Source organism: Dioscorea cayenensis, chromosome 21 (assembly GCF_009730915.1).
Source record: "Dioscorea cayenensis subsp. rotundata cultivar TDr96_F1 chromosome 21, TDr96_F1_v2_PseudoChromosome.rev07_lg8_w22 25.fasta, whole genome shotgun sequence".
NCBI classification, from domain to species: Eukaryota; Viridiplantae; Streptophyta; class Magnoliopsida; order Dioscoreales; family Dioscoreaceae; genus Dioscorea; species Dioscorea cayenensis.
This window is the reverse complement of record NC_052491.1, coordinates 2,536,576-2,544,381: the sequence shown is the minus strand read 5'-3', so window position 1 is coordinate 2,544,381 and position 7,806 is coordinate 2,536,576. Positions and strand designations below refer to the sequence as shown.

General features: G+C 31.7%; 1 long non-coding RNA gene across 6 annotated transcripts; it reads right to left on the bottom strand.

The window, feature by feature from the left end:
* Positions 1 to 340: 340 nt before the first annotated feature.
* Positions 341 to 7,330, bottom strand: LOC120252508. 6 transcript variants are annotated; one of them, XR_005534008.1, is made up of 8 exons: positions 7,198 to 7,330; positions 5,872 to 5,983; positions 5,539 to 5,778; positions 4,860 to 5,241; positions 3,797 to 3,868; positions 2,550 to 3,717; positions 1,236 to 1,313; positions 341 to 421 (listed from the first exon to the last, which is right to left on the bottom strand). It is a non-coding gene; the product is annotated as an uncharacterized LOC120252508 (long non-coding RNA). The 6 variants fall into 6 exon arrangements; XR_005534010.1 differs by lacking the exon at positions 1,236 to 1,313 and having other exon boundaries at positions 377 to 421; positions 2,550 to 2,575; positions 3,679 to 3,717; XR_005534009.1 differs by lacking the exon at positions 341 to 421 and having other exon boundaries at positions 1,004 to 1,313; positions 2,550 to 2,575; positions 3,679 to 3,717.
* Positions 7,331 to 7,806: the final 476 nt, after the last annotated feature.

Below are 7,806 nucleotides of genomic sequence, written 5' to 3'. Positions count from 1 at the left end.
GTTACGTATTGCTGCTAACAAAATCAATCAATATATATATAAAATTAACAGCAAAAAATATTTGTTAGTCATGTTGCACAGTTTGGTGATCAATATCCTCAAATCGAACCATCAAGCACTATTATGAAATTCCTCACATTGCACATCTACTACATGTTCAATTGCAAACCATTGAGCATTTTTTACGAAAGTAGCTCATAAAATGTGAAAAATCTATTATACAATAATGTTGGAAGATAGTCAACCATAAGACAAAAGTCACAAAACCAATCAAGCATTGTACTCTAAAAACATAATTGGAAAAAGTTAAATAGTTTTTATTTAACTCAGAAGGTTTCTAATAACAAAGCATGCAAGTGATATAACAATTAACAACTCACATTGCCATTCCAATATGCACAATATACTTCCCCATGAGAACCTGCTCAATGAAACAAAAACATGTAATGAATTCTCAAGCAAAATATGTCGCACACTAAAAGACAAATATTGCTAGAACAATGGTCTCATCTGCTCCTCTTTAGTAAAACAATGTGAAACAACCAATCACTGATAATGGAAAATAACAGAAGAGCTTCATTTTTATTATATCCTGATAGTAAAATGATATATGTGAATCAAATTAGCTGCATTTAACCTGATTAAGAATATATTAAAATAATTTTATACGTGTTGTATATCCTGATAGTAAAATATCCATATATCTTTAGAAATAATTGTTACATATATGTATATATATAGCACCTGCCCCATCAATAATTGATCAGACGACAATTAAAGAAAGCAATGGCGCATTCCTCTTGCTTTCACACTTTAAATTATTTTCCACAAACTCTTCATTAAGCTCCTAACCGATATTCTTAAGTCAATGTAATATGGAACCATTTTTGCTCAATTCTACAGTCAATGTAACCGATATTCTTAACTAGCATAGGGAATTTAATATATATATATATATATATATATATGGGTTTTATTAAAAATAATAAAAAAGGATAGGGAATTGATTAGGCGAGGTATATATATACTAACAAAAGAAAAAGATTTTCAAGATGGCACGTGCAACGTTAATTTTGAAGTATATATTCAATAACTAACATAAGGTATAAGGAAATCAAAATTAAATAAAAAAAAATATGAATCCAATTGCCACCCTTTATCTATCTATTTATTTATTCATTAATTATTAGTGTGTGCTTTGCGTAGAGAGGAAAGTTAATGGAAGAGAATAATACCTTGATGTTTAAGAACAAAATAAGTCTTTGGATTGATATTAAAGGATACCTACTCAATAATATATGTTGAATATCCATCTACATACAAATAATGAATTAATCAGTAAATTCAATGAATTCATATATTTAATTGGACTAATCAAAATGCATAAAAGAAACAAACGAAGTGATTAGATAATTATTAAATTTTACATTATACAAATTAATATAGAAGAGGAGTTGCCATTGCTTAATTTACCCACTAAGCCACTTTCTTCTTTTCTCATAACACCACTAGTGCTTAGAATCTATATAGAAATTAAACACAGACACATGTTTCTAGTGAACCCGCTATGTTTTACACACCAAAAGGCATATAAAACATACCAAAAGATATATATATATATAAAGATTTTTTTTTGTCTTTTCTTTTTCTTTATCTTTTAAATCAAGATTTTCAACACCATTTAAATTGGGTTTGAATATGTTGGAGAAAAAGATGAGAAGGTGAAACAATTATCAGATGAACATAGGCAGAGGTTGTTCTATTCCAGGCTCATGATTTCCAAATTGTATGTCAAGTTATAAGATTAGCAGGATAATGAAATTTTTTAAGAAGATAATTTATTTGAAAGGAAAACAGCTAGAAATCTCACTCATGGAGGTACAACCCCTAAATTAGTCCCTGTTTCTTATAGAGCAATGGTAAAATGAATTGGCTTCAACCTTGATATATGCTAGCAGACAAAGCAATCAGAATGATGGCCATATGTGACATGGAAAGTGCCAATAAGACCACATGACATCCGAACATCAGTGAGATTTCTGGCTGAAAGTTGCAACTTTCGTACCATAGAGAGTGAAAAAAAGTAACTTTCATATTTTGAAAACAAAGAACTTTGTATTTCTCTGGGTATATGGGATGAAGGAGATCATGGAGATCTAGGAATTCACAGCCATAAGGTGATTTTTCACTGCAAGGTCCGAAGATGTGTGTGCTCCGATGAAAACAATTGAAAATATTAAAATGGAATGCTTGAAAACAGATGAACATGCATGTTTCATTTGATTCTTTTATATGATAAATTGTAAAATATATTTTAGCATTTCTAAGTCCACCAACCAATCACAAGACAAAGCTATCATCACCCTCTTCTAGACAATGAAACATTTTCAATTCAATATGCAATTATTAAAATGGACAATAAGATAAGCCTAACCTACAGAGTGAAATCAAAAGGGTATTATAGATAGTATTCAAACAAAGCATAACTGTAACTAGTCAATTCTGTTTCAACTGTTAATATGAAGTTGAAAGAGATATGGTTGCCTTACAACATCCTTCTTCACAAAAAAGTTATCTGCAAAAAAAAAAGTTCCATTTAAAATCAACCACGAACTGAACAAAAATTCCAATTACTAGGCCTAAGCAGTTGGTTTTAGGTGTATATCCAACGCTTATAAATGAAAACACTTGAAGAGAAACTAAATTACAACAAATATATAACCAAATCAGTGAAGCATTTATGGATAAAATAGGATTCCAACTTATTTCTTAGAGAGCATTGCATTGTAATTATTTACTTAGCAAAAAATATGAAAAACTCTTATTAGATACAAACTATTTTTTCCTAATTAGTTAGATAAATCTATCCTTTTATAAGCCAACTTATTTCTTCATACCTAATCAGGTAAGTGGATATAACAAAAATTGACCAATAACATTATAGATCTTAAACCGATTGTTCTAATTAATCAAGTTCCTGTTCCTTCAATATATAGGTTTCATTCCTGGTGTTAGAATCAGTAATTGAAATACTCATGATCTCAAAATATTAATGTTCTTAAAAATCAGTAATATAATGTCCAATAAAATATTGCCATCCAAAACATCATGATTTGAATTTGAGATCCGTCAACAATAACAACTGACCAAAGTCATCTAAAGACTATTATTCTATCAGTCATTTGGTTGATCAGTTGATAGAAAAATTTGAACCTTGTATAAAACTCGCAAGCATTCTCTTGATGTACTACTTGAATTATTGTTAGGCATCATAACAAAATGGCTATCACATATAAGCAACCAATGAAAGGAATGAGATAGCATCAAATTAAAGATGATCACACCTAAGCTGAAAATCACAGTTATCTATAACACTCGCAATGGAAGAAAAGGATCCACATTGGTTGGTAAAAGAACACAACAAAAATAAAATTTAATAATTGAAATGTGATTTATATGCATGGACCATTTTAAAACGCCATGAGTAGAACATTAAATTATGTCTTTTTGCCTACTTTAATGCAACATGTATTAATCAAAGCATATGCATGAAAGCTATAAATTACTTCAAGAAATACAATTCACTCCAAATTTTGTCAAATAAGTGGCACACGTTCACCATTTGGAAGCAACATGCTTATAAAATGCTTGAAGCTGCAGCATGCTCTGCAAGCTTACCTATTGGGTAATTGAAAGTTTATGATTATTGGGCCAGCCCTGCATCCAAAACTACCCATATAATTTTTCATTTAGTGCAAATAAGTCAAGAGGTCATAAAATTGGAGAACACCCAAACCTGTTGACTGTTGTTCTTGTAGTTTGGCATCTAAATGCTCCATGGTTATTGTGTAATAGTTCCTGATTATAGCTTAAGACAGAAAATGAAATGCGTCAATGACAATATAAGAGAAATTCCCCAGACAAATACATTTTATCTTCAAATTTTGCTGCAATGCAAAGTTTTTCTTGTTGAAGGAGCTCCAACATTTGTCATTATATAATTCAAAAATAATAGCAAGATGGTATAGGATGAAATTGCAGCATTTCTTCAACCTAAGCAAGATACATGAAATTAGGCCCATCAAAAAGTTTAAAGTAAATAAACACATCATGAAGGATTGAACAGGTAAAAAAAGGCATGAGTTCCTCAGCATTTGCTCTTATGTATCTTCTTCGAGGCCTTACTGGACTAATCCTTATTACTGCCCCACTCTTTATGGCAAGACTCACCACTTGCCAAGAAAAAGAAGGTAACCAAGTCCAACAGCTTTATTGGCTTGCTAGATAAAAATTATGTCAGCTCAATGTAGTTGAATTAGTCATTTTCCTGACAAAGGAGGGACTTTCTTCCACTTAAGACTACAATCCAAACGGAACCGCTACTCAGGAAGGATCTTATGCAAGTATATGTATGATTTCATATTTTAATAACCCTATAGAGTACGAGATAAGTTTCTATGGTGATCCAATTATGCAAGCTTTCTTCGGTGATACTAGTCTAACTAATAAATGGATTGGACTGTGAAAAACCATAACACAAATAAGAAAAGCAATATATGAGGCACCAATTCTAAAACAAATGTACATTAAGAATCAAGTAGTGTCCGCTTCACTTGTTGCAGCACAAGCAAAACTCTTCTAAATATCAGCATTATCAAAATCATGCAAGAAATAAAGGTAAAGTCTGATGCAACCTGGGAAAGAAAGGTAAACTCTTCTAAACATGCTCTGTCCAATTGGTAAGCTTACAGACACTACAACAAAAAATGCAATTTGCGATACAATTTTGTGACACAAAAAATCCAAAAAGTTTAAATATATCAATAACGCCTATATAATAAAATAATAAATGATCTTACTATAGGCTTGACGGGATAAAAAAGGTTTTCTGCATCGTGCCACTATCGTATGCCTCTGTATCCTCATGAGGGAATTCATCTGTTTCCGAGTCAAAATCATCTTTAGGATTCATTTGAGCGCCATTGGGGGCCTCGTCAGTAGGTGGAACTTCATTGTTCGGAGGTGGAACATATTTTGGAATAAAGGCTCATGTATCAACCTGTTGCAAGGAGCCTCGAAAACTTATACACACATGAGCAGTGAGACCCTGAGCTCGTAGTTCGCCGGGGATTTAGAGGTACTTTCCCAGTAGATGGACGGGAAGATGATGGAGTCAGAGAAGCAGTATTTTGCCTAGAATCAGAATAAATAAATGATGCAACACACTTTCACCCCATTTCCCTACAAATAAACACAATCAAGTTCATAAAATATCATGTAACATTGTCATTACTCACTATAGATAAAAAAATAAAAAATAAAATAAAATAAAAAAAGAGAAAAACTTTGGTATCAAAAAGGTGACAAATTTTTTTTATAAATTCTGTTTTTTTTAAGGTTAAACAATGATTCACATGCTAATGAAATGGGAGAATGATTTATAAACATTTCATAAATTAAGTGACAAAAACAGAGAAATGTAATTGCTTAACACCTCATTTGAATCTGTCACAATATACTGCAAGTAGTGTTACTCACCACACACATGGCAAAAGGCTAGACCACCCAACACTTGCTGTTAGGCATTTCCTCAATACTTGATTCTATTTGTGAGGGACTACCCCTAAACTTGTGCTTTCTCTATTCCCACCATTCATTTGTCTAATACAAAGCATGCATAAGGTACTTTTACATTGGCCACAAGAAGCCCAACGTGGTCAAAAAGTTCATCCTGCTCTTATCTCTGATTCTGGTCTTTTGAGCATTGTGATTGAAAACCTTTAAAAAAAAAGAAAAAAGAAAATATATATCTATTATTATATATATCTTATGTCTGTTGGGTTAATGATGCCAGAGTTACACAGAGTGTACCTGGATTAATGAACCTTTGATTAATGTTTGCAGCATTCATGCATCAAACTTCTTTATGGTAGCATGAAAAGTCCCATCACTTGTGTATGGCCATTTGGATTTTCAGCATTTGCTGCAATACAGAAATTAATTAAGCACAAAAAATTAATAAATAAATAAATTTTTGATGAAATTTCCTTGCATTTTCCCATGTGATGACCTTAAGCAGACAATGACTCGCTGAAGATGTTTCCACAATCCACATAAACAGTAAAAGGGCAAAGAGCAAGGAAAAGCTTGTTCTTCTAATGCAAATTTTGATAGTGGATAATGACATAACCCAATTAATTGTGTGATGATCACTAAAAAGAAAGAAAAAACAATAGAAATGATAAGGTTTAGTGTGTGGGATCCAGTGGATAATGATATAGCTAAACTAACTTTCTCTCAAAACCTCTCATCCAGCTAGTCACTAATCACCAACAAAGTGGTTTAAAGTACATTCACTTTTCCAGAAAATACTACTTTCACTTACTAGAAATTATTAAAGTAAGTAATAATCTTACATTGATTAATTTGCAAATAGGTAAATGACGTGCAAATGAAACAAAGTAATAGAACCATTATGATTGGTCCAAAAAATATTACTGCATGACTAATCAAATGAGTCTCATGTTCAACATGGGTGAACATACAAGAGGGCAAACTAGTTGAGTCCTCCAATCAATACAAACATCAAGCTAGTTGAGTATCTATATAAAAATTTTGTTATCCAAAATTAATTATCCAGACAATAACCCTTGTCTCAATATCTTAATGTATCTTATTTGTATAGGAAAACAAGGTTTTAATATGCATTCATCATTAATATATGAACCTGATGTCTTATAACATTAATCAACTTAGTAATAGGTTTATCTTTTTCACCCATAAAATTCCACATTTCCAGTCCAAATTCCTCAATTTTCCAGTGCACTGGCAACATAAAAACTTGAAATGCTAAAAATTTGCCAGTCATTAAAATCTACAACCCAAAGACTTCACTGGGGAATATACACAAACAACAGTCATACATACATTTTCCTCACAGACATTAGCATATAAAACTAAGCAACAATCAATCACATTCATGGAATCACAAAACACTGATTCAAGAACTAGGTCATTCAACAAAACCACCCAGTACCAACAATCTAGACACTTGAAATGCTTATTTAAACTTATATACATTCAAACTCACAAGAATCAGTCCAAAATTCATGCAACAACTGAGACTTGATTCAAGAACGCAATCATTCAATCCAAGAAGATAAATATATGAAGAAGAAGCGGAGAAAAGCTCATTACCGCGAAATCGAAGAAGCTCTGGAGAAGCGGCGCAACCCAAGGAGGCGAGAACTAAGCATGGCTCTAGAAACGAGAGGAAGAGGAATACCAAGTATAGCTCCGAGGGCTCTTGTTCATTCTCCGGAGAAGCCCTCCATGCGAAGAAGAAGAAGAGTGATGAAGAGCTTGAGTGGTTTCTTGGAGCTCAAGAATGAAGGCCAAGAACTGGGCTTTTGTGGGCCTTTCTTGTTGCCCAAATTGGGCCCATTTATTGAAAATAATAATGTTGTTTATTAAATATTTTTGAAATTTTATTTGTTTATATGATACATTTTTATTTAATGAAAATTTCTTTGAAATTTAAATTGAAAACTATTTGTAGGAAAGTTATAAACAAATATGTTTTCATATAGAAATATTAGTCTTGTAGTTTTCATATTACACTTATTTTAATGAAATTATAAGAACTCATAGTTATTCTCTCTAAAAATTATAGCTTGAAATTACAAGATGTGTGCTATAATTATGCATGTGTTTTTTAAACAATAAAACTAGATTTTATCAAATTTCAAACATGTATAAAATAAAATACTGTGAAAAATGTAAAGACCATTTAATGTGGGGGTTGAG